The sequence below is a fragment of the Canis lupus genome, chromosome 30 (genome assembly GCF_003254725.2).
Source record: "Canis lupus dingo isolate Sandy chromosome 30, ASM325472v2, whole genome shotgun sequence".
NCBI classification, from domain to species: domain Eukaryota; kingdom Metazoa; phylum Chordata; class Mammalia; order Carnivora; family Canidae; genus Canis; species Canis lupus.
In genome coordinates, this window is record NC_064272.1 from 38,837,429 (window position 1) to 38,863,925 (window position 26,497).

The following is a 26,497-nucleotide window of genomic DNA, read 5'->3' on the forward strand; positions in this document are numbered from 1 at the left end:
GGTAGCCGGAGCTCCAGGCCGGAGCGGTCATCCACCAACCAGCGGGGAGCTCCCGAAGGGCTGGTGTCCCTGCTGACGCCAGTGTGGGCTGGACACCTGTGCGGGCTTCCTGTCCAGCATTGGAGGCCCCGGGGCCCCGGGACCCAGGGAATAACATGGGGCAACCTTCCCGCTTGGAGCTAGGGAAACTGAGGCCCAGATGCGGGTGGTGAGGAGGAGCCCCTGTTCTGTTCCGCGCAGACTGTACATCCATGCAGGCATAACCCTCACAACAGGGGCAGGAGGGCGGGTTTTTGTACCTCGTCTTATTTATTTTTATTTATTTATTTTTATAAGATTTTATTAATTCATGAGAGACACACAGAGAGAGAGAGAGACACAGGCAGAGGGAGAAGCAGGCTCCGTGAGGGGAGCCTGATGCAGAACTTGATCCCGGGACCCCGGGGTCACGCCCTGAGCCGAAGGCAGGTGCCCACCCGCTGAGCCACCCGGGTGCACCTGTACCTCGTTTTAGAGAGGAGGAAACAGGCTGGGGGGGGGCACTTTACGCCTGCGTTTGAATCGGTTGGGGCCCCAGTGCCAGCTGCTTCTTTCTGGCAGGATCATGGGGTGCTGAGGTGTGCACTGAGTTCCCTGAGGGGGCCGGGGTGCATTTATGCCCAGAGTGAGCCCAGCTGGAGGCAGGAAGCCTGGGATCCTGGCCCACATGTGCCACCAACTCCCTCGAGCTTGGGTGACCTTGGACTGGCTGCCAGCCCTGCTCAGTATTTCCGGCTGGTCTCTGGGCTCCTTCGGCTCCAGGCCAGGCCCATGATGAAGCCCTGTCCTTTTTGGGGTCACTGTCACGTGGGAGATGGTGACTGGGACATCCCAGAAGGGCCCCAGTTAGTCGTATGGGGCAATCAGGGAAGCCTGTTCCCCACCCAAGGAGGGGAGAGGACAGGCCACCACCAGGGGGGAGGGCTGCAGGACTGTGCACTCAGCTCTGTGGTCTGGAGCCTCCCCCCACCCCAGCATGACCTTGGCACTTCCGAAAACACTCGCAGAGTGAACGGGCAAGGATGCCCTGTATAGCCTGGGCTGTAAGATGGGGGAAGCCAGGCCCGGTGAGTCCAGGGAGCCTCGGGGTTGCCATTCGCTCCCTGGGGCCTCGCTGGTCCAGCCCCTGCTCACACCCTCACCCTTCCGTGAGGAGCTCACCCCCTCCCAGGGCAGCCCTGCCCTCTCTGCCCCAAGGAGGTTTTTCCCTCCCCACCACTTGCATGCATTCACATCTAGTGCAGTTTCAAGGCTCACAGACTCCCAAGTCCCCTCTCCCTGGGGACCCCAGTTAGAAACTTCCGCTTTAATCATTCCCCATGTGACTTGGATAATGTCATCCTTCATGCTGACCTAGGACAGGAAGCTAGGCAGTCCCCAGGCCATGCTTGCCCACTTGTTCTCTCCACACACGTTAGCCCGACGCCTTGTCTGTGCCAGGCCTAGGCTGGGCTCCGGGTGCAGAAGAGAGCAAGACCTGCCCCGGGGGCCCTGGGAAGTCACGTCCGTCAGCACTGACAGCTTGGCGGGGGGTGGTCAGGGCAGGACAGAGGTGCCCGCACCCCAGCCTGTTGGGCGAGGCCGCTTGGAGGACCCTGGGGAATGGTCAGGGAGGGGAGGCAGCCCTGCAAAGGAAGCAACGAGCGCAAAGGCTTGGAGGCCTGTGTCTGCTGGGGAAGGGGAGCCCGGGAGGCACTGGGTCCGGCGTGAGGCTGAGGGCCGGCTGCGGATGGGTCTCTGCTTTTTGCAACTGCTTCCGGCCTGTGTGCAGCTCTGCTGACTGCTCGTGTGCCCTAATACACACACACACACACACACACACACACACACACACACACGCACACAATCCCACTGACTCTAAATGCAGACACAACTGCACGCACGCCCCCCCCAGCTCATCTCCACAGACCTTGGACTGGCTGCCAGTGAGCACTGCACACCCGCACACAGCAGGCCCCTCTGCCTGCAGCCGCGGGCTCACCCATCCTTTTTCTTTGTACAGTGAACCCTGTAAGAGCCTGGGGCTGAGCCTCAAAGACTCCGTCCCTGGAGTTTTGTGCAAAGACCCTTAGGTGTCACCCTCCCCCCCGGGCTTCCCCTGAGCCTCGGCCTAGGCTCCCAGGGCACCCAGGGAAACCTCCCGTGCCAGCCCTGGAGGGCCGCAGCCCTGCTGAGAAGCCAGGCGCCCTGGCATTCGCCCCAGACAGTCTGGATTGCCTGTGTGACCTTGGCTAACCTTCTGCTTTGTCAGCCTTGGATTGGGGGGCGGGGGTACGGGCTCCTCGTTTCCAGCCTCCGTTCCCAGCCTGGTCCAAGAGCCCCGGCGTCCAGGAGGGTACCTGGGGGCTCCGGAGGCAGAGGTGGAGCTGAATGGGCCCCTTCCCTTTCAGCCGCAGCAGCAGGACTGCTTAGATCTGCATTTTATATTAAGGGTCAGGCAGGATTTGAAGGAAAAACCCATTAACTCTTTATTGATTTTGTTTTCCTGATTACAAAAGAAAATCCAACAACACGTTTGTGGATAAGAGCCCGTGAAAGCTCCTCCTCCTCCTCCTGGGAGGTGTTCCCTGTAACATCTGGGTGTTGTCCTCCAGCCTTTTGGGGCATATACCAACAAATGGCTTTTATAAAAATGGGCTCGTTCTGAAATAGCATCGTACAGCTTGATTTTTTTTGTATTGTTATATATAGATATGCCTCTCTCTGTCGACGGGCGGCGGAGTATTCCCGAGCATAGATGTGCTGTATTTTTATTTTATTTTATTTTTTATTTTTTTATTTTTTAGATGTGCTGTATTTTAGATGAACATTCCCTTACTGGTGAGCACTGAGGTCACTTCCAATTTCTTTTTTCCTCTTACCAGCGATACCGCTGTAAGCATCCTTGACTATTTATACGTGACTGTCTCTGCTATAGTTTCTGTAGGAGAAGCTCCTAGAAGTGGGATAACTAGTTTGTAGAGCGTGTGGGTTTAAAGCGTTATCCGATAGTGCCAAATTACCCTCCCAAAGGTTGAGCCAATTCCCCCCTCCCTCTGATGGTCTGTGAGCGCTCACTTCCCTGCATCCTTGCCAGCACTGGTTGTTATCAATCATTTTAATTTTTCCCAATCTAATGGGCAAAAAATGGTATCGCGTCGCTTTCATCTGCGTTTCCCTGATTGCTAGTGAGATAGAACATCTTTTCATACATTTATTGGCCAATTGAGTTCTTCCTCTGTGAATTTCTAATTCACTGCCAATTTTCTCTTCTTTTGTCTTTTTTTTTTTCTTATTGATTTGTAGCGGCTCTTTGTATATTAGTGATGTTTCCTTCCAGTGTCTCGCTTGCCTTTTAACTTGCGCGTAGTGTCTTTTGCTCTACAGATGTCTTAGGTGTTTATGGACTCGGATTTATCAAATTTTCACTTTATGGCTTCTGGATTTAAGGTCTGGCATAGAAAGGCTTCCTCCACTGCATAAGATTTCATTTCGAATAAGGATTTTTATTGCTGAAAAATCTTTGCAGAGCTCTGCTTTGCGGGCTTCCCCTGGCAGCTGCAGTACTGGTTCTGGGGAGGAAGGGATGGTCCGTCCGTCCTTTTCTATCACTGCCTTTCCGTCGGTCTGTCTGGCTTTGGGGTCGTGGTCACGCGGTGTCTCTTCAGGCCTCTGTCTCTCATGTGCTCTCCTCCTCCTTTCTGCTTTTCTATCCCCAGGTGGGTTCCGCATTGCACAGCGGGGGTGGTGGGACAGCCCTGGCGTCCTCAGTGGGTTGAGAAGCCGCAGGGAATGTGCCCAGCCCCCCTAGCCTCACCCTGAGTCTTAGGGGCTGGTGAGGCAGGCTCTGGCCCAGTTCTCCCTTTCAGGGCCGCTCACGTCCTGCCGCTCTTGGTCCTCACTGGTGCCTTCTCGGGGCTGAGCAACCTGGGGCCACCCCTCACGATCTTGGCTTCCCTCTGGGTAAAATAGGTCCTGGGAGTCTGCACCAGCTCCCGAGAGATGTGGCCGGTGTGGGATGCAGCCAAGCTCTGGAACGTGTCCCCTCGTGCCCTCTTGCTACCAGCCCACCTCCAAGGAACCCAGACACCACAGGAGGGAATCTTTGTGTCGTGGACATGGATGGGGACTTCGTTCACGAGGGCGATGACTGATGGCCCGGGCTCACTTGCTTTCGGCCCTGTGCAGGGCCCCAGCCCAGTGCAAGGTCTGGCTCGAGGGAGGCTCCCAGGAAAGCAGGAACAAGCGGGGGAAGCTGCCTAGCCTGGGGGGGGTGGGGGGGGCAGGCCGGGGCCATTCTGGGAGCTCCTTCTGTGTGGCAGGGCGCTGTCCTCCGGACTCCTTATTCCTAGGGACTGGGGGTGCTCATGGGGAGCAGCCTACTTACGTCTGGCACTCGGGGCCCCGGGTGGGTTCGGTGTTGCCTCACCCTGGAGGCCTCCGTGTGGGCTGTCCGGCGGGGCTGGGCTGAGGGAGCCGCTGGGAGACAAGCCAGGGAGACGCTTTGAAGCCTGGTTCTCCCAGCACCTTCTTTCTGCCCATGATGCCCCGACTCCTCTCTGAGCTCCTGGTGGTAGGTGGGAGCAGTGTCCTTTACGTCTCTTTATCCCAATCACCAAGCACAGAATAGGCCCTTACCAAGACTAGAATGAATGAATGAATGAATGAATGAACAGATGGATGTTGGATAGAGGATTCAGGTCTGGGGAAGAAGAGGTGTGGGTTCTGGGCTTGACCTTTTGGCTGACTTGCTGGGTGACCCTGGTCCTCAGTCTCCCCATCTGTCCAGTGGGCGTGGGTCCCTCAAGCTCTGCGGCTCTGTGACCAAGCTGACCGGAGCAGGCGCAGGCCTGTACCCCTGTGTCTCTCTCTCCCCCTCCCCCCTCCCCAGTGCCGTTGTCTTTGATGACAGTGTTTGCTCGGCACCTGCCCGGTGCTGCCCCTTTGGTGGCACCCCGGAGTGGCGGTTTCCGTGGAGGTCTTACGTCCCCAGGGCACGGAGCAGCTCTGTTGAACACCCAGACCTCCGGTTCCCGCAGGCCCCCGGGCTCCACTGAACACGCAAGGAGCTGGGAGGGCAGGGGGAGCCCCGCGCCTCTGTGGTGGTCTCCTTCCCCCCTTGGCCCGGGGGCCTTGCAGCCGGGATTTCTGTCGTTTGCGGAACTCGGCAGGCAAGCAGGCCCTGGGTCCGGGGGAGCGCTTGGCTCCCACTGCGTCTCCCTGCCCCAAATCATTGTCATGCTCTGCCTGTGGTCCCATTTCCATAGCAACTCCTTGTGATGCCACGGAGGAGAGTGGGAGCTTCGGGGAGGTTTGGGGAGAAGGGAGCGGGAGGCCCATTCATTATCTTGGAACACGGCAGCCGGGGGCTTCGGGCGGCACCGTGGGATGGCTTGCCATGCCAAGCTCAGGTGGAACCGGGCTCAGGGCTGGCAGCCAGGTGGTCTGGAGGCCCGCCAGGAGCAGGGCTGTCCAGATTGGCCTGGGCCTGGCTGGCTTGTGCCAGTCCACCTGGTGCCAGCTTGGGCGGCCGCCGAGGGCACCCCTGCCTGGCTGGGCCTGGCCTGGAGGACCCTGGCCCGAGAGAGCCCAGGCTCCGCTTACCCACCGTCCTAGGCTGGCACCGCTGTGTCCTGTCTTGTCCTTTAGGAACAGCGGCCTTTGGAGGGCACCGCTGGGGCTTGCGGGCAGCAGGGGCAGCGTTCGGGGCTGGTCCCCTACAGCAGAGGCCACCTGCCGCATGGCTCAGTTATCAGGTCAGGACAGCCAGGTGGGCCCAGAAACCTGCTCGGGGCCCCTTCCTCGGCCTCATTCTTAGAGAAGTGGGCAGCCCTGAAGCAAGACGACTCTTGCCTCCAAGGAGGCCTCCGTCTTAACCTGCCTTGTAGATGGGAAATGGCACCCTTCACAGCTTAGACTGGGTGGGATATTGATTTTGGGAAGGACCGGAGGCCTTTGCTGTCTCCTGCCCACGTGATGGCAACCACCTCTGCACCCCATCCATCCGCGCGTCCCATCCGGAAGGCCTCGCGAGTCCTCCTGGGGACGTGGGCCTGTGATGGACGGTGCCGTGTGGGGAACCCGGAGGGAAGGGAGGAGCCATCCTGGCCCTCCAGGGGCGAGGGGGGCTGCTAGGAGTCAGGCCCCCTGAGACACGGGCTCTCCGCCTTTCCCTCCACCTTTGGGCTTGAGCCAGTGCTGGAGGCCACTTGTCCCCCGTTTTCCTAATCCCTGTCTTTGTGTTGAGTCGCATTTGAAGGTGGGTTTCCCGCACTCTCCAAGCCACACATCTGTGAAGTCCTAGTTGTTTTTAATACACGGGAGGATAAACACATACCCATGAGAATACAAGCCTTTGTCCGCGCACCGCCTAGGCTCCCCTTGAGCCTGCACCCACGGTGGCAGGTGTCCCACACTTGGAGAGCGCTGATGAGATGGGCGCCTCTTGACAACGGCTCAGAAAGGGATTCGGGGCCTCATCTGAGAGGTGGGGGATACCAGTGCCGGGCAGGGAGCTCAGCCCGGGCCGCACAGCTGGCACGCAGGAGAGCGGCTCCGTGGCCTGCCTCCTTGGCCTTCCAGCCCCAGGCCTGTTGGCAGGACCTTGCCAAGGAGATGGAGCCGCTAGTGCCCTCCCCCCACTCATGGGAAGTTGCCCTTGGAGAACATTTGGTGAAGAAAAGAACCAGGAGAGGTGGGGAGAGGGGGTGGTGGGTGGGTGGGTCCTTGGGAACCGGGAACCAGCACCGAGAGCTCAGGCCCCAGGAGAGGGCCCCTGCCCCCTGCTGCTCTGGCCGCACCCTCTCTAGGGCGGGCCTCAGGCCTGCCTCCAGGCAGGTGCTGGCTGGGTGCTGCTGCGCGCCAGGCCGCGTGGCCTTCTCTGTTTATCTCCTCCTGGACCAGGCAGGAGCACCAGGATCCCCATTTTATGAGGAGGGGAAGTGAGGCTCAGAGACTTGATCATCCCAAGGTCATAGAGCCAGTGGGTGGGGAGGCAGACCTTCAACTTGGGGCCAGAGACCCCCCATTCCCAGGTCCCACCTGCCCCAGCTGGTGGCATGTGAGTGTGTGTATGTGTGTGGGGGCTGCTGACCGCCCGGCAGGTGCAGTCAGACCCATCTGTGCGCCTGGCCTCCCGCTGCCCCTCGATCTGCCCCCGTGGCCTGGCTCTGGCTGACGGCTCATCTCCTCTTTTTCCTACAGCCTCCTGTGCCCACAGGCCCTGAGGCTCCCATGCCAGCAGGGCAGAGAGGGCGACTGAGTCAAATCCAGGCTGACCCCAGCCCACTTGTGTTCCCCAAACGCCTGCCTGACCGGAGGTAAGAGGCCGCTGCGGGTCGCAGGGCCGAGTGGGGGTAGCATGGGCCTTGGCGGCAGGTGCGGCCCCGGGGGAGAGGCTGCAGGGAGGCCACGGAAGAGCAGTCTTTCTGGGGGTGGCCCCCCTCCCGCCCCTTGTGAAGAGAGGGCTGGGAGGGTCAATGTGGCAGTGCCGCCTTCCGCTGGCCCTTGCTACGGCGACGCTCTGACAGCAGGTCAGAGGCTGGGGACGTTCATGCGCCGGCTGTCGGGTTCCCGTGCGGTGTGGGAGGTCACTGGTGATGAGCTGGGGGGCTCTGTCCTTGCTACTGTCACGTCGTGGCCAGATGTGTGCATGACTGAAGGGGAGAGGGGACATGTCGACGGAGACAGTCAGGGGCCAAGAAGCTGTCAGGAGACGTTGGCACGGACTCCAACGTGCGCAGCGTAGCAGAGCTCCCGCCGAGTCGCCCGCAGATCCGACGCCGTCGGGCGGGGTGGGGCTCACAGGTGTGTCCGTGTGCCGAGGACGGGCAGCCAGGTGACCTTGGCTGGGTGTGAGCGGAGGGCGGCCTGTTGGACTGTAGCATGCGGAGCAGGACTCCCAGAATGCGGGGGGGACGGGCCCTCTCCCGTGTCCCACGCGGGGCGAGTACCGAAGAAGCGGTGGATGGGCAAGGAGGGGGACCTGGCGTGCTCCTGACTTGTCTCCTGGCTGGCTCATGACCTTGGGCGAGTGACTTCTCCTTATCTGAGCCAACCCACTGTTCTTGACAGGCTTCTGGGACCAGGCGAAGGCCGCAGAGGGACTTTGCTAACTGGAAGGAGCCCCAGGGAAGGCTGGGGCATGTTGGACGGGGCGTCGTCCCATTTTCAGGGGAAGCCCCCCCGGAGGCTCCGCGGGGCAGTGGGCCTCAAGCCCCTTCTCCTGAAGGATTAGGTGGCGGTTCTGGTGCGGCCGAGGCTCGACCTACCCTGTCCTGCCACCCGGGAAGCTGGTGGGGTGTGGCGGGGAGCAGATGGCTGGGTTCCCTTCTGGACTCCGGGCCTTGCTTTGAAGTCCGGTTATCTCTATCAGAATATTCCTGCTAATCAGTCAGTTCTGGGTGGGTTGAGCAGCTAATTAGCCCCTCTGCCTTAACCTGTAATTACTGCCGGGAGCCCGGGAGCGGGGATGTGGCCAGGGTTATCTGCAAGGCTGCCAAGGGCGGTAGGAGGGCTGCGGGCAGGGGCGGCGGGAGGCGGGAGGCTGGGCCCTACCCGCAGGCTCGTCAGGGGCCACAGCACAGCACGCTGTCCGCTGCCCGGGGGGGACCGTACCGGGCAGGGGTGGACGCGGGAGGTAAAGTGGGGTGCAGGCTGCTGCCTCAGCAGAGCTGGGGGGCTTAGCAGAGGGCCTGCCGGGGCTGAGCCCTGAAGGCTAATGGATTCTTTTAAAATGTTCTATTTTTCCGGTTATTAAAAAAAAAAAAAAAACAAGAGCATGTGTTTTCTATAGAAAACACGAGCATTTGGGTGTTTTGCGTGTCAGTCTTTTACCAAATATGTATTTATGACATAATTTGGATCAGATTGTACTTACTATGTCCTATCTTGCTTTTTTGTCCTTAATACCGCACCGGGAGCGTTTTCCCATCATGAAACGCTCGTCTGTAATGTGATTTTTGAGGGCAGCATAATGTTCCAGCCTGTGCGCGGCCGTCGCGGGTGTGACTATTCCGCTACGTATTTTGATTGTTTCCGGTCGTGTGTCATTACAGAGCACCTGCTGGGACAGGATGATGTGCGTGAAGTTGGGTTGGGCAGAAAGGTGGAGGGGTGGGGGGGGCCCGGGCTCAGCAAAGGTGCAGAGGCGGGGGGGGGTTCGGGGGACTTGAGCAGGGCCGCGGCCGGGAGGGCGCCTCTGACGTGCGCCGAGGGGCTGGCACCGGACCCAGCAGAGCTCTGAGCATCGGAGGAGGCCAGGGTTTGGCTTGCTGCCTCCTGCCTCTCGTGCCCATGCCCCCGTCGTCTCCTCCATGCCCCTGTGATTGGGGCGGCAGCGGGGGGGCGCGGGCAGGACGGGCAAGGTCAAGGGGTCCAGATGCTGCGGCCCTGGACTTCCCGCCCACTGGTCGGATCAGGGCATTGAAATCAAGCCCCTCTGTCTCTGGTGAGCCCTGCCTGGTCTCCGTCCTGCAGGAAGGACGCACACACCTTCTGAACGTTTAATGATGCCGGAATCCGAGAGCCTCCCTCGGTCCCCCGAGCCTAACTAACCCTCAGTGGGAAGTGGGGGATGGCCCCTGACCCTGGGGGGCCAGGGAGGGAGGCTGGGCCTGGGGTGTCGCTTTCAGGAGGCTTCTCTGACCTCCGGGCCCATCCCCAGGACTCCAGAGTAGACAAAATTAAAAAAAAAAAAAACTGTAATAAGCCAATACTTTCCATAAGGGAGTAATCAGTGTCATGGGGGAAAATAGAGCAGAACCCGGGAGCGGGCGAGGGGCAGCCGTCCTCTGCAGGGTGCTCAGAAGAGGCGCGTCTGCTGAGGTACCCCTGAGCAGAGGCCCGGGAGAGCGGCCAGCCCTGGGCTGCAAGCAGCCTGTGGGGAGGAGGGCTGGAAATAGGGCTTATAGGGCCTCGAGTTAGTATGGACGGCGAGAGCTTGGCTGAGGCTACCGCTCACTGGCTTGCAGGGGAGAGGCTGGGGAGGCCTGGGGGGCGGAGTGGCTGGTTGGGGCAGCCTGAGGATGGGCTGCGGCTGGGAGGGATCGGGGCCAGGGAGCAGGGCGGGTGGGGCAGCCTTTGACCGAGCTAAGCAACGAGGGCCAAGGATGGGTTTGAGGGGTGACGAAGAGTCGTGCTCCGAGGCGGTTCGCTCGAGATGCGGGCACCCGGGCGGCCGCACACGTGGGCCCGTAAGGCTGCGGCTGGGCTGGGCTGGGCTGGGCGTGTGACGGAGGGAGTCGGTGGTGCTCTGGGGGTGTCGGAAAGCTCCTGAGGCTGGACCAGGTCTCAAACGGGGGCCTCAGGGCTTAGGGTGGGTCCAGCCCCTGCCAGGGGTGCCCCTTACTCCAGGCCTGCGGACAAGCTCTCCAGAATGACCCGCCTGGAGAAACTGCCACCAGCTCCCCTCCCAGCGACTCCTCCCAAATGGCCTAAAGGTTGGCACCCTCGTTTGTGACACTCTTCTGGCCGCTGCGGGCAGGGACTGGGGTGCTCACACTGGACCCAAGTCTGTCACCACCAGCCAAGTCCCCCGCCTTCCAGAACGCCACCCCAGCTCTCCTGCCCACTTGGGCCCCTTTGAATGGCCGTTGGTGCCTTCACCTCGTGCACTACCCTGTCATTTGGCTGTCATCGTCCTTCCCTTGTCTTGATCTTTGCTCTGCTCATCCTCTCCTGCCTCAGTCCTGCCTGAGGACTGCCCCTGCCCCATGCTCCATTACCAGAGTTCTTCCCAAATGGAATCCTGCTGCACACCTGGAGCTCTCTGGGCCAGGGCCCCCAGCCTGGCTCTGCATCAGGACCACCCAGGGGTGTCATTAAAGGGACCTCCCTGGGGGCCCATCAGGGCCTTCTGATACAGAGTCGCTGGGGGAACCTGGGAACCCGGGAACCTGGATAGTTAATAAGCCTCACGGTCACTTCTGAGGGCCAGCCAGGTTGGGATGTGCCGGCCCAAGCCAGACTCAGGGGGGCGTGCAGGTGCCCCGGGAGCATGGCCTCTGACCGATCCTTGCAGTCTTGCAGGGATGGGGACCTCACTCTGTCCAGGCCAGCCCGGGGCCCTGGAGGCATCTCTGCTGTGGACATAGCCCCTCCTTGTGAACCTGCCTCCCCCAAGCCTCTGTGGGTGGGTCTCGGCGCCACACAGGGCAGGAGCTGTTTGGGACTCAGAAGTTCTCAAAAAAAAAAAAAATTTAATTAATTAATTAATTAAAAAAAAAAAAAAAGAAGCTCTCCTTTCCTACTCCCAGGGCCCCGGGGGTGGGGCGGACTTGGCAAACCGTGGGGACTCAGGCGATGTCTGTGGCTTGATGGAGGGCTCACCTCCCGCCACCTCCACCTGCCGGGAGCAGCTCCTGCTGTGTTCGCGGCCCCACGCCTGGCGCTCTGCGGACCAAGCCGTCACCATGGGCATTTCAGGGCATGTTCCTGGTCTCATCCTTATCACGGCTGGGTGGAAGGTGGAAGCTGGCATCCTGTCGGTTCTAACAGGCACTTATCGGGCACCCGCTGTGTACAGAGCAGTGTCCTGGGGAGGACGGGAACCCGCCATGGTGTAGGAAGGCAGGGCCCGTCCAGAGCCCCACTGCTGCGGCGGGCCTGGGTCAGCACGAGAGCCCAGGTAGGTCTGTGCCGCAGGTTGCTAGGTCCGGTGCACAAAGTCCCACACACGGGTGGGGCCTGCACAGAAATTTGTCGTCTCCGGGTCTGGGAGGCTGGAAGTCAGAAAGCATGGTGTCTGCAGGGCCGTGCAGGAAGGACCCGTCCTGTGTCTCGCCCTAGCATCTTCCTTCTCTGTGGGTCTTGGGTCTTGTCCGCATCTCCTTTTCTTTTTAAAGGGCGCAAAGCCATCTGAGATTAAGGGTCCACCCTACTCTGCTGTAGGCTCACCCTAATTAACTAATTACATCTGCAATGACTCAGTTTCCAGATAGGCTCACATCCTGAGACGCTGGGGTTTAGAAGTTCAGTGTGTAAATGGGGGCAGGTGGGGGGGGACACATGATTCAACTCATAAGGGTGTGCAGGTGGCCTGGGATTTCCACGGCGTGACCGCAGTGGGCCAGGCAGCCGTGGCCATGGTGAGCATCTCTGGCCACGGGGTGAGGTGTGCCAGGGGAGGTCAAGGCTGCCCCAAGCTGCCAGGGACACAGAGGGGGAGTTTCCCACATCAGGACCAGGACCAGGGCTCCTTGAGGTTTAATTCAGCTCAGGATGGGGACCCAGACACTTGGCTCCTGTGTGTGCCTCCGGCAAGTCTGTCCCTGTGCACTCCGGCTGGAAGGCAGGTAGGTATACATGGTCGGGGCTGGGAGGAAGTCCCCGGCCTCTGCACCCCCTGGCTGGGTGACCTGGGCCAGTTGCTTTCCTCGCTGGGCCTCAGTCTACCTGACTGAAAGGGGACCCATCTTACCTGTCCGGCTTTGTCACCAGCCTCTGGTGAGGCTTGAAGGAGAGGATGGATAGGGAGGTGCTTTGCTTTTGTTCATTTTCATTCGTTGACTCTGTAGGCTTTTAATTAAGTGCAGCTCCTCGCTAGGCCCGGTGCTGTCACAGGGACACAGAGACGAGGTGGTCACCCTCCTGGCCCTCGAGGAGCTCCCAGGCCATGGGTGGGGCAGGCGGGCAAAGGTCGAAGGCCTTCGACCGGGTCCAAGCTCTGCCTCCTGCAAAAGATGTGAGTTCAGGCTGTTTACTTAAGCTTTCTGGGCCTTAGTCTTTTCGTCGGCAAATTGGGAATAAGAATAGCATCCGCCTTGTGTGGAAGCAGCAGCCGGGTGCACGTGAGGGTCTGGCACGTAGTAAATACTCGGTAAATGTCCTTCTGAGTCATCAGCTACAGGGACAGTGTGATGAAGGGTGGTAGCGGGGGTCTGAGGGGCTCTGCGGAGAGTGCTGGGCTCTGGGCACTCAGCAGACGTTGCCCCCAGCGGGCCCCGTCATCCTGCTGACCCTTTAGCTGTCTGCCACCCTATGCTCGGAGTACGGGGTGGTGAGAGGGATGTGGGGCAGGTGGGCCCCAAGGGAGAGCTTCCGGGCCTTCTGACAGTCATTCTGAGGGTCTGGGGGTCTGAGCGGGTGGAGGGGGTGGCCCCTGGCGTGCCCTGCAGTCCTGGAAGGGGCACCGGGGTTCTTGGTACTTTCGTTAGCCTTTGTGTTCGGTCCACAGGTTTCGGGGAGAGAAGATGGTGGGGAAGCCAAATTAAAATTCCTCTTTGAGAAGTGAACAACTTCCCAATTAAAGGATTCTTATTTGCGAGATGCCTTGGAGGCCTTTTCAATCAAGAGGCTCTTCTGAGTAAGAGAAGGGCTTGAGCTGGGTTTGGAGAGGCGGGTGGAGCCTGAGCTCAGCCAGGAGAGGGTCTGGATGCCGAAGATGCCGAAGATGCGGAAGATGCTGGGAGCAGTGGCCCTGGGGGCGGGGGGGCGGTGCATGGGGTGAGGCTGTAGCTCCTTCTGCTCTGCAGTGGGGTGGGGGTTGGTGGGGGGAGGCAGAGACCGGGCACCTGTGTCTTCTTGAAGCCCCTCAACCCCAAGCCCCAGTGCCCTCTACTGGGGCCCCTTCGGCTTCCTCCCCCGATCCCGTGCCTTGCTCCCCAGCCAGGTGGAGCTGGGAGGAGGCTCAGGTCCGGAATGGTCCATGTGGCCCCAACCTTGTGCGCAGGGGCCACCACATGGGGGTAGAGTCCTCCTGGCTTCTGGGACCACGGGTTCCCTGGGGCCTGTGCCAAGGCTGCTGCTCCGATCCGGGCTTTCCGGGTGACATCCTGGCTGTGTGCTGCTGGGTGGGCGTGTCCCCTGGCCTTTCAGCCTGGCACCCCACCCAACCTGCCCTGCTGGCGTCCTGGGCGGGGCTGAGTGTGTGGTGGGAGTCCCAGGAGGGGAGCATCCTCAGATCCTGCCAGCCTCAGGCCGCCTGGCTTACCTGAGCGCCTCGGATGTTCGCTCCGAGCAGCCGTCGCCCGAACCCCGTTGCAGATGAGGGAGCGGAGGCTCAGCAAAGTAAGGTGGCTCCTCGACACACAGAGGCGTCCTCGCTCAACGGGGCTGGCCTTCCCGGGTGTCCGGGGGCCAACCTTCCAGGACACTGAGCAGAAAGGAGCTGCGGGCGACATTGGGCGAGGCCTCCCCTCGGCAGGCTGGCCGGGCCTCCCCCCAGCCCAGAGGGTCTGCCCCAGGAGTCTCCAAGGTCATTTGAGGAGACCTGCCTCCACGGCTCTGCCGTCCGGGCGGCGCGGAGGGCGGCCGGACTGTTTTCAGCCCACACCTGCCGTCCCCCTCCCCCGCGTGTCCTACTTTCTGAGAGCCGCTGCGGCGAGGCTGTCTGCACATACCCAGGACTGTGAGAGCCAGGCCCCCGGGAAGGGGCAGCTGGCCCCATAGGGGGTCCCCGGAGCCCTGGGTCTGGGTAGTAATTGGGAGAGAGTGATGCTCTGGGGGGGGACGGGGCGGGTCCCCGGGGAGACTGGGGTGGATGCTGCAGACCTCACGGGGGCTGTCCTGGTCCTGCCCTCGGACCAGCCGGCAGCTGGCTCAGTTCTAGCCCCGCCACGTACTGCCTGTGTGTCCCCGAGCAGGTGACATGCCTCTCTGGACCTCAGGTTCCCCCTGGGTGGCACAGACGACGGTGCAGCCGAGGTGGCGAGGGGCACAGAGGACCGGCGGGCCACCGGTGTGGAATGTGGATCTGTGGGCTTTGTGTGGACACCTTTTGGTGGGGCTGGTTCACTTCTCTTCGCTTTCACGTAACAGGCGGAACGATGCCCTTCTCACGGGGTGTGTCCTCCATCAGTGGGGATCCTCTGTGCCCTTCCCCGGGGATCACTCGATGAGCCCATTCTTCTGGGAGTACCCGGTGGGCTTCGCCTGGACTTGGTGGCCGCAGAGTGAGTAGGTGACACAGTCCCTGCTTTTAGGTAGCAAAGTTAGAGCGCCCGAGGAAAGGGAAACAAGAGCTGGGGAAGTCAGGGAGGGCTTCCTGGAGGAGGCCAGACCTTAACGTTCAGGAGGATTCGGGAAGCAGGTGGGGCAGGCAGGACTATAGAGACACACCTGGTGGGGGGGGGGTGGTGTGAGCGAAGAGCACGCAGCAGCACAGGGCAGGTTGTGAGCTTCTGAGAGGCACAGGAGGGCATCTAGGTCAAGGCCCAGAGAGGCCCCAGTCCTGGAGCCCTGGTGTGGGAGGGGGGTGGGGAGTTGTCTCTCGGGGAGGCTCAGAGTTGAGGGTGTGTCCAGGTGTCACCAGCTCTGGGGTCTGCAGCCCCGGCTCCCTGGACAGGAGACGCACGTCCTCCATGGAGCCGGTGGCCTCCGCTGGGCCCCACAGGGAGCCTTCCAGCCGCAGGCCTGCTCTGGCCTCCTCGTCACCGTCACCGTCACCGTCACCGAGGGAGGCTTTAAAATCTCAGCCTCGAATTAAAGCCTATGAGTGCTTCAAAACAATAAAAAATTTCCCTAATAAAAGAGGAGGCGCACTCAGGCATGTCCTAAATGAATGGAGTGACTTGGGGATTAATCCAGGATGTATGGGAGGGCGCCCAGCCGGGAAGAGCTCGCGGTGGAGATTGTAACAAATTGTTTGCTCGCAAGAGAAATAATTCTTGATGTGCGCCAGCTGTAAGCGGAAGGCACCTTGGCCGCTCCTAAGCTGGTCCTGAGCGGTCCTGCTAGGGCGGCCTTACCCCCAGGCCTGTGCACCTGCAGGGACGACCTCCCAGCCCCACGGCCCCAGGAGCCAGTTGAGGCGGAGGGAGTGGGCAGCTGGTGAGGCCTTCGAGCGCCTACCCCAGGGCCTTTGAGCGGATGGGAGGGGCTAAATAGTCTCTTCACAGACTTGCCTCAGTTTACCTGTCAGAGCTCGGGCAAGTGCTTCCTCCCCAGAGGCCTGGCCTTGGGCACCGGGTGGTGGGCAGCGCTGTTCTCCCCAGCCAGCTCTCCCAGCCTCCTCCCTTTGTGCCCAACCTGGTGGGGGGGTGGCGGGGATCGAAGCCAGTCCACGCTCTGGAACATCCCCTCTGAGGTGCAGGCCACGGAGACCTGGGTTGCACTTCCCACCCCGGGCTGTGGTGCGGCCCGCGCAGGGACAGGAGCACCCAGGCACCCAGGCCGCGCCGGAGTCTTAGGTCTTCCCCGGCTTCCTCACCCCCGTCCCCCATTTCCGAGAGCACAGGCTCACCCGCCCCCGCCGCCCTGCCCCGCGGTGGCCCTAGGAAGCCGCCCTGCACCACCTTGTCAGGCGGCCGCAGGAACAGGCCAGGTGAGTGGTGCAGGCCGTGGGGCCCACCTCTGGGCCTTGGGGTCCCTGGAACTGGCTCCTGAAGTTGTTTAGAGGAAGGGCCTGGGGTCTTGGGTGCGGTTCTGCAGGGCTCGTGTGCACCTGCTCCCTCGCAGCTCGAGGCGGGGGCGGGAGGCACTGGGCAGGGGGTGCCCCGGCCCCCCTCACCAGCCGCTGCCTCAGAGCCCACCTGCCCATTCGGTCCTCACTGTCCCGCTCCTGCACATTAAGGGGACACCTCCCGAGCGCGGGGTGCTGCCCCAAGTCCTGGACCGGCACACGCGCCGCCTTTGCCCTCGGGGCGGGGGGGGGCTCTGCTCTCGTGGGAGTGACGGTGAGCGGGGGCCACAGATACGTCGGATGAGCTCAGACTGCGATGAAACTGGGGGGGGGGGCAGGGCCTGAGCTAGGGAGTGGCTGGGGGGCTGGGGGGCTTTGGAGCAGGAGGCGTCCAGGCGGGTCTTTCGAAGAAGAGGTGACACTGAAGGCGAGACCTCAAGTCTGAGAACAGCATTCTGGGCGGGGAACAGGTGGACAGGGGGGCGGGGGGGGGGTGCAGGGGGGAGGGCCGGACGGCCTGGGGTGTCGGAGGGTGTCAGAGGCACCTCCAGGGGGTGTCGGGGCCTGGGGAGGCCTGGACAGAGCTAAGCAGGAGCCCGCCGGGAGCCATTCGTGCTCTTGGCCCGCGGCCACGTGGGACAGCGAAGTAGCACCGGTGGCAGGGACCGCGGGGCCGTGGCCGTGGCGCAGGAGAGCCGGGGTCAGGCCAGGGTGGCTGCCGGGCGGTGAGACGGGGCTGGGTGGGGAGACGGGGCCGAGGGCCTGGCCGGAGCCGCAGCACGGGTGGGGGCACCCCGTCCCGAGTGGGGAACCAGTGCCGGGCCGCCAGGGGTACACACTCCGGAGCCCCCCCCTCCGTGCCTGGCGAATCTTCCCCGGCCCCGCTCGCCCCGTCCAGGCCTCAGGCTCGGTGCCGACCCGCTGGGAGGAGACGCTCAGCTCGGCCCGGGGGGACGGACCCGGGGAGCCCGCACCGTCTCCCGCTGATGCCCCGCGTGTGCGTGTGTGTGTGTGGGGGGGACACGCACGTGCGCGCCCGCGAGCATGCGCGGTGTGTCAGGCCCATTAACAAACAGAGAAATAAATTAACAAGTATTCAACCCACCAAATGTTCCTTCTGTTCTGTATAATAGAGCACGGGAACATAATTTTCCCCTGGAGCGAATTGCTACAGCTGAACCTGCGCCTCATTTTCCTCCAAAAACTGCTTAAAATTCTGGAATGCGTGTTGATTCCGGGTCCTTTCCTTTTCTGCCTCCCGTCCCCACCCCCCGCTGCTTTCCTCGCCTTTCCGTCCCCTGGGGGGGCCTGGGGCGCGGGCTCCAGGACTTGGGGTGTGCTGAGCTGGAGTGAAATGCCCAGGGGTCCCCGAGTGGCCCGCCAAGCCCCGTGGGGCTTGCTGAGTGACTTTGTGCATGCCGCTGCCCTTTCTGGGCTTCAGAGTCCCCCCGGAGAGCGGGTGTGAGCACGCCCGCCATCCCCGTGGACACACCCTGTGGTGCACAGGGTGCCGTGTGAACGCGAGCCACCTCGTCCTGACGATGCCACCCACATTCAGGGAGCGGGTGCCCCCCTTGCCCTCTTGCCAGGCATTTCTTTGGAGCCTTTGGATTCGGGGACTCTGGCCCCGCTTCTGAAATCCTCCAGGGCACTTCTAATTTTCTTAAAGCAAATTAATTTTAATCCACTTTAATTAAATGTCTTATAAAAATGTATATGTATTTATAGCCCTTCTCTGTCTGTGTATCCGAATCATCTCTGTCCTTCAGAGCCCGGCCCAGGCCTCCACGTGCAGGCAGGGTGGGAACCGGGGGTGGGGGGCACCCCTGCACGCTGCCTTCTGGCTGCTTGGGCCGCTCACGACGACGACGACGCTGAGTTCCCGTTCTTGGTGGCGGGAAGGGAAGCTGGGAGCCTGTGCTCAGGAGCCATGAAATTCCAACCTCCGGGGACGCCCAGGGGGGCTCAGCGGCGGAGCGTCTGCCTTCGGCTCAGGGGGTGACCCCAGGGTCCTGGGATTGAGTCCCACCTCCCCCGAGTCCCCGCAGGGAGCCTGCTTCTCCCTCTGCCTGTGTTTCTGCCTCTCTCTTTGTGTCTCTCATGAATAAATAAATAAAATCTTAAAAAAAAAAAAATTCCAACCTCCCACCCCCGTCTCTGAGAGTCTGGCGATGCTTCGTGGAAGATGCAAGGTTCCATCCGTCCTGCAGCCGCCCCTGTGTGGCGGGGGGAGGCTAAGCCGTGGCTGGGGCCCGTGTGTGGCCGCGGTTCCAGCTGGCAGGGGTCTGGCCTGTCTCAGCCATAGCACAGCCCCTGACTGCCTCCTCCAGGAAGCTCCCCTTGACTTCACCGTGTCTTAGCCTGCCTGGCCGCTGTAGCGAAATACCACGGCCCGGGAGGCGTCGCATCGGCCCTTGGGGTCTCGCGGCTCCGGAGGCTGGAGGTCGGACACGGGGGTGCACAGGGTGCCGGCGGTCGGCTTCCGAGGAGCCCTCTTTCTGGCTGGCGGGGGCTGCTTCTGTGTGCCCGCGGGACGGAGAAGGACGGAGACGAAGACGTGTTTCTGCCGTCCTGTCTTTGTACGATGCTGATCTTCTCAGACGGGGACTTGCTCCCACGGCCTCCTCTATCTTTGATTATCTCCTTTCTCCAGACACAGTCATGTTGGGGGTTAAGGGTTCAGCGTATGAACTTCGGGGGCCCCAGAGCGGTCCCCAAGGCTGTCTCTGCTCTCCTGTCCCCTTGGGATTGGTTGTGGGAGGTAGGGGGGCCTCCCGACGTCCTCACCTGCCACAGCCTTGCTTCAGTGGCCCACCCCTGCTCAGCCCCGCTGGCCCTGCTCTCCCAGACCCTTTGACCCTGGCCCTTGCTCCACCCCCCGCGGAGCCTCCTTTCCTGTCCTCTCCCTTGTCCCCAAACAGGTCTTATTACTTAGTTCTCTGTTTCTGTACCTGCTGTTCCTCTTGCCAGGCATAAACTATCTCCTCATCCACTCGGGAAACTCCTACTCATCCTGCAAAGCCCCCCCAAGCACGGCCCTCCCCAACACCTCCCCTCCCCGCAGACTGAGTTGATCCCGCTCTGCTCTGAGCTCCCATGACGCTCTGGGTTTCCCTGCCCCTGTGCTTAACACCCTGGACCTTGTCAGGGGCTGTGCCTAGTCCTCCGAGGGACCCAGTACGTCCTCAGTGCCCGGCTTCTTCGTTATCTGTGGGGCGAATGAACGGGTGGATATGTGTTGTGTGCCTACTAGCCACGGGGGACTGGCCCTGGGAGGCTGGTCACCAGGGAGCTTACGTTCAATGAGATGCATCAGCGGCACACGTATCACGTTGGTGATGATGTCAAGTAGGAAAACAGTGAAGAGGGGAAGGGAACTGTGAGGGGTGGGGGTGCCCCACCGAGAAGGTGACTTTTAGGTGACGACCTGATGGAGGTAAGGGAGCCTTGAGGATACCTGGAGAGAGCGTTCGAGGCGGAGGGAGCAAGGCCCCGGCTGGGAGCGTGCTGGCCTGTGTGCAGAGCAGGGGGGAGGCTGTGGCCATAGCGGGAAGGGGAAGGGGAAGGGGAAGGGGAGAGAGGGCTGGGAATCCTTATGGGAGAGCAGGCGGGATCAGAGCTTGCAGACCTCTGTAAGGACTTTGCTTTCGTTCTCAGGGACACCGGAGTCCCTGCAGGGTTTGGACAGAGTGACGTCTGTGGGTTTTCAGGGTCCCTCCGGCTACTGTGGGAGGCAGGTACCCGAGGGGGAGGCGGTTGCCGTAATCCAGGAGGGCGGGCTGCGGCCTTGCCCTGGGGTGGCGGCCGTCGGGGTGCTGAGGGGTGCTCAGATTCTGGATAGATTTTGAAGGTAAACCCAACAAGACTTGCTGGTGGGGGGCGGGGGGGTCCATGTGGGGGTGAGAGAAAGAGAGGCGCTAAGTGCTGACCTCAGGTTGTGGGGGCTGGGTAGCTGCAGACTCTACTACCTGAGCTGAGAAGCCGGCAGGATCAGGCTTGGGGTAAAATGAGGCACTGAGCTGTGATCATGGGGGCGGGATGCACCTCTAGGTCTTCTAGGAAGGGTGTTGACGTAGGTCACGGTGTCTCCCAGACATGTCCAGGTCCTAGTCCCCCAAACCTGGGCAAGTTACCTTGGATGGAACAAGTCTCTGCAGACGTGACTAAGTCTAACATCTTGAGATGGGAAGATTAGTCTTTTTTTTTTTTTTTTTTAAAAGATTGATTGATTCATGAGACACAGAGAGAGGGAGGCAGAGACACAGGCAGAGGGAGAAGCAGGCTCCATGCAGGGAGCCCGACGCGGGACTTGATCCCGGGACCCCGGGGTCACGCACTGGGCTGAAGGCGGCGCTAAACCGCTGAGCCACCAGGGCGTCCCAGGGAAAATTAGTCTTGATCGTCTGCAATCACTTGTGTCCTTAGAAGGGGAGGCGGAGGGAGCTGGCCATAGGTAAGAGAAGGCCGTGTGACCCCCGAGGCAGGGACTGGTGTGATGTGGCCACAGGCTGGGGGGTCTTGAGAGTCGCTGGAAGCTGGAAGAAGCAAGGACCGTGCCTCGGGAGGAAACCAGCCGCTGACGCCTTGATTTGGGGCCACGGAAACCAGTTTTGGAGTTGGGGCCTCCAGAACCGCGGGAGGGTAGGTTCCTGTTCTGAGTCGCCTGGGCTGGAGGGGGGGTGAGCCGAGTGTCCTCAGTGTCCTGGCCCAGGGGGAGCGGGGTGCGTGCCCTCCTGCAGGGTGTGGGGGCAGGAAGGCCCCTGGAGCGGGGTCACCCCGCTGTGAGGGCAGCAGTCCCAGCGGGGACAGTGCACCGCCTGCCTGCCCTGCACTCGGTGCTCCCCGAACCCTGGGAGGGGCGGGGGTGCTGGTGGGCGTGGGGGGTCGGGAAGGCTGCAGGGAGCGCCCACGCGTGTCGGGCCTCTACTCTTATCTCGGCGGGGAGGGACTTCTGCGGGGCGGGCCCTGGGAGTCTCCCCGGGCGGTGGGGCTGCCTCAGCGGGCCGGGCTGGAAGGACGCTGCAAGCAGAGCCCTTACGACGCGGGCTCTAGGGCCAGCCCGCCCGGCCTCGGATCCTGGCTCCTCCACCTGCGAGCTGCGTGGCCTTGGCTGTGCCTCAGTGTCCTGTCTGTGCATTTGGGTGCATCAGCGGTGGCCTCTGGGGCCATCCTGAGGCTTACGTGATTACGTAGAAACACGCGAAAACCTTTAGAACATGTCAGGGCTTAACCCTCAGGCCTTGGGGAAGCCAGGGCTGTGGTGAGGAGCTTTATAGTCTGTGGTTTGGGGTTCGAATCCCTGCTCCCTCACAGACCAGCTGGGTGACCTCTGTTTGTATCTCTTCACGCTGGCTGCCTGCAGGGCGGTTGGGAGGAGGCCTTGGTGGCTGATAGGAAGGCGGCCGTGATGTTGGGGCCCGCAGCTGTGGTCAGCCAGGGTCAGCTCCCTTCCCTCGTTCCCATCAAAGCCCTGGGCAGGCGACCCCTCCCCTCGCCCGCCTCTGCTGGGAGCAGATCCCCTCTCAGGGCTCGAGGGGCGGCGGGGGGCGGGGTGCATGGTCGAGGGGGTGCCGGGCCTCCCTCGTGGCCCTGGTGTGGCAGGGGCTGGCCAGGGCAGCCAGAGTGAGGCCTTAATGCATCCGCTAACCTGCCGCGGCTGCGGGTTTGTGGTTTGGCGGCGGCGGCGGCGGCCGCGATGGACTCAGGCCCCGTTAGAATGTGCAGGGAAACATGTGGTGGTATTTACAGCCCAAATCTCCGTCCTCATAAAGGGAGGCGGTGGCGGGAGGTGGGAGGGGGAGGGAGGGGCCGGACTTTCTGATAATGTCATAAACGGGAGTCTGTCTCCCTGGAAACGGCGGTGGCGGCGGCGCAGGCTGACAGATGTGCACGCGGTAATATGTGCCCGCGGTGGCAGTGGCAGGGACATTGGGAGGGAGGGATGGGCTGTAGCTCACCAGGCCTGGGGCTCGGGGACAGCCGGGTATAGTGAGGGCACGGTGGGGATGCCGATGGACGGATGGGGGTGGGATGGGCATCCGGGGCACACCGGGGTGCCCGCTCCTGGCCGGGGCCTGGGGGAGACCCTCCGGGCTCGGGCCTCTGGCCCCAGGCCGACCTCAGAGATAAGCCAAGCTGGCAGGGAGACGGTTCAGAGCTACAGGCCTTCCCTAACTCTCCAGTGACGGAGTGGGACCACCCACCCACAGAATGTTGGTTGTTCTAGGCTAGAGAGGCACAGACACCGGTTGGGGTGCTGGAGAGCCACTGCAAGGACGAGGACTGCGACCTGCAAGCTGGAAATGGCAGGCTGGGGACAGCACTTGCTGTCCAGGGGTCTCCGAGGGGCCAGAACCCTGCCCCCAAAGCCTGGCCTGCAATGAGGCCCAGCTGCCCCGGAGCAGAGCCCAGTCCAGGGAGGGGGATTCCAATTAGAGTTACAAATGCACAGGCTGCTTCGGGTGGTAGTGGACTTGCTGTCATCAGAAGTGTGCAAGCCGGAGCTTGGTGGGCATGGCCAGGGAGACTGAGGGGGAGATCCCTGGGGAGGAAATGGAGAGAGGGGCAGGTTTGGGGCCTGGCCTTCTAGGCCCGAGGCACTGCAGCCTGAGTTCTAGGAGGTACGCGGGCCCATGACCTGAGCCCTGCTCCGCCACCTGAGCCCCAGGTCCAGGGAAGGGGATTCAGATTAGAGTCACGGATAGGCAGGCTGCGTATGACTATTCTGGTGCCGGCGTGGCCCCGGCTTCTGAGTGACCTCACCTGGCGCCCTCGGCCTCTCTGGGGCTCAGCCTGGCGCTGGGCGCTGACTCCGCACCCCCTGGGCCGCTTTGCTGTGTGCACACCTGGAGCTGGGTGGTGCAGCGTGAGGCTGGAGTCCGGGCGCGCCAGTCCGTGTCTCTGTGGCCAGGGCCAGGGCGCGGCCTGGCGTCAGCAAGCTGGTCCTCATCGGCTGCCGGCGAGCGGTCCGCCCCATCACCTGCTGGCCTTACTGACGCGAGCGGCCCGAGCCGGGGGGCACTGCGCCGTGCGTGGGGTGCGCGGTGTCGGGGGCTGGAGCCGGCCTCTGCCGTTGGGGGTGTGAGTGGAACCTAACCTGCTGTTTACCGGCCAGTGTTCGTCGGCGTCAGCTGTACAATCTAGGGATTTGACGCTGCGGTGCTTCTGTGCGTTACTCGGTGCTCATCGTGACCGTCGTGCTCTTAATCCCCTCACCTACTTCACCCATCCCCCTACCTGCCCCCCGAAAGAACCCAAACCCACACCAGCCCCTTGGAAGGTGCTTGCGGGGCAGTGGCCCGGGGGCGGGGGGGCTCCCCGTCTGGGGCCGTGTACCTGCTGCTCCGGCGGTCAGAGTTCAGGACGGGTCGTGCGCCCACCCGTGACTCCGTGGTCCCTCTGGCGCCGAGGAGGGATACGCTTGCGGGGGCTGGAGGAGCCTGAGCAGCGCTCTCGAGAAGTAAGGGAGGGGTGGGTGGGGCTTGACCACCGAGGAAACTGAGGAAACTGGGCAGTGTGAGTGTGGGCGCGGGTTGGGGAGGGGGATTTTGAGCACAGGGGGCACAGCGGCTCCCAGGTAGGGTCTCAGGGTGAGGACGTTGGGGAGCTCTGCTCCGGGCAGGGCCTCGGAAGGGGGGGCTGGCCGCCCCAAGTGAGTTTCCAGGAGTGAGGAGTGGAGTCAAGAGCCCTTTTCCTATATATATGTATTTTAAAGATTTTATTTACTTATTCATGAGAGAGAGAGAGAGAGAGAGAGAGAGAGGCAGAGACACAGGCAGAGGGAGAAGCAGGCTCCCCATAAGGAGCTGGATGTGGGACTGGATCCCAGACCCCAGGGTCACACCCTGAGCCGAAGGCAGAGGCTCAACCGCTGAGCCACCGGGCGTCCCAAGAGCCCTTTCCTTAAACTCCTCATTCTCTTGGGCTGCGCGCCCCCCAGCGAGTGCCTTTGCCCCTTCGCATCGCCACGTGATATTTCCCATCTCGCAGGGCCTCTTGTGCTGGAAGGTGCCGAGAGCTGGGGAATCACTGTTCCTTCCTGGGTGGGGCCGGAGTCAGGGGCTGGGGTGCCTGGGCTTCCGGGGAGGGGGGTGGGAGGGGGCTCAGTCTGCTGCCTTTGTGTGGGTTTCACCTCTTAGCTCCCACTGACTTGGCTGGGGCTCGCCTCCCCATCTGTTAAGGACTTTGGGAGGGACGCCCCACGGGGCTCTGGCGTCAAGATTGAACGAGCCCATTGGGTCAAGCCCTGCACACAGCAGGTGCTCATTAAATGTCCGTCATCGTTATAACCTCAGAATTGAGAGTACTTGGGGCTCCAGGCGAACCCCCGCCCCCGCCGGCCTGCTCTGTCTGTGCCGGAGCCTCCCTGGAACAGAGTATCGGGGCTCCGTGGGGCCCACAGTCACATGGGCCGGGCTCCGTAGCTCAGGGGTGGAGACCGAGGCCTCGAGGGAGAGCCACTACCGCGGGGACCGGGCCCGTGACAACCAGGTGAGGCTGAGCTGTGAAGGCTGGGAGGGGGGGAGGGAGAGATGGAAGCCCGCTGGGGGGGGCGACCCCCAGGGCCAAGCTGGTGCCTCTAATTAGCACCTCGACACCCCAAGGCCCTCTCCCCGCTGCTCCCAGACAGGTAATTACAATGAGGTTTTGGCTTCTGCGGGGGGGGCGGGGGGGGGCAGCTGGAGGTGGTGGGGGAGAGGGCTTTTCTGGCTTTTTTACCACCCACGGGGATTTTCAGACCTACCCACTCTCACCTCATTTGGAGCAGGGAAATAAAAAAAGTGTTAATGGACCTTTTTCTGCAGCTGAGAGGGACAGTTTATGACAGAGGTGACAAACTTCATTTTAATGAGAGGCGAATTCCGCTTTAAACTCCAGATGTCACCCCCTCCTCGTCTGTGGATCCGGGGCATCGAAAGTGGAAGCCGAGGCGTCGGGCTGGGAGGAGGGAGGCCTGGGAAGAGGTCCCCTCCTGGCCTCCTGTTTCCTCGGCTCACACACGTCCCCCTCCCTTTAGGGGCGTGCTTATGGCCTCCGCGGATGGGAGGGGAAACTGAGGCAGAGGGAAGTTCAAAGGCTTGCCCCCCCCCCACTGCTTCAGTGGTGAAGGAAAACCTGAATGATATATATATTTTTTAAATTCATGTTTATTTTTTAAAAAGATTTTATTTATTTATTCATGAGACACACGGAGAGAGGCAGAGACCCAGGCAGAGGGAGACGCAGGCTCCGTGCAGGGAGCCCGAGGCGGGACTCGATCCCGGGACCCCGGGGTCACGGCCTGATGGAAGGCGGTGCTGAACCGCTGAGCGCCCCGCGCTGCCCTGAATGATATTTTCTATTTGCTTATGCGGTTGGCGTGTGACATCTGAATCTGGGTCGACACCAAGCGGTGTCCTCTTACCCCCCGTCTTCCTGCCTGACCTTGGGGGCGTGGGAGTCCAGCCAGGTCACTCCCAGGGGGGCAGGGAGCACGGGTCAGGGAAGGTGGGCCCGCTCCGGCCCAGAGCACCTGTGGTCACCCCGACCCAGGGGAGGGCCCCGGGGTTCCTCTTTCCACATGGAGGAGGCTGCTTGAAAGGCATTTGGAGGTGGGGTTCACAGGGGAGGTGGGCTCCCCATCTCCCTGTGGCCCCTGAGTCGGAGGGCGGCCCCTCTGAGGGTTGTTAACACCAGACCTGGAAACCTGGCTGGCGGGGCATGACCCCGTGCACTGAACAGAGAGACTCAAGGTCGAGGCGACAGGTGGCCTGCCCGGGCCCCCACCTCTGCTTAGAGCCAGAGCCGGGCTGAGGGCAGCCGCCCCGTACCGGGATGTGGACCTACGCCTGCAGTCTTCGTCCCCGTCGTACCGCATCTGTGGAATGGGCCCAGTCACACCCCGTTCCCGAGGAGGCGGGGCGGGCAGCGGCTTCTGGGGTCAGTGCCAGCCCGCTGCACCTCTTGGGCCCCACTGCAGGCTTTCAGGGCCCAGAGGTCAGCCTCACTAGCTGCTGCTTGGGGGTGTCGGGGGATAACTGGGAGCTCTTGTCTGTCGAGCTTGGAGAGCCAGGGTCTTGGAGGCAGGGCCCGAGTGGGGGATTTTTCCTGCCCTGTCAGAGCTCTCCGTGGAGAATCCTGGGACTGGGAAGTAACGGCTCT

General features: G+C 61.9%; 1 long non-coding RNA gene across 1 annotated transcript in view; it reads left to right on the forward strand.

Moving 5' to 3' along the window:
• The window catches only part of LOC125754052 (uncharacterized), a 46,950-nt gene that overhangs the window by 11,779 nt on the left and 8,674 nt on the right, over positions 1-26,497 (forward strand). The window contains exon 2 of the long non-coding RNA XR_007407324.1: positions 7,222-7,337. This is a non-coding gene — a long non-coding RNA (uncharacterized LOC125754052). The remainder of the gene's footprint in view (positions 1-7,221; positions 7,338-26,497) is intronic.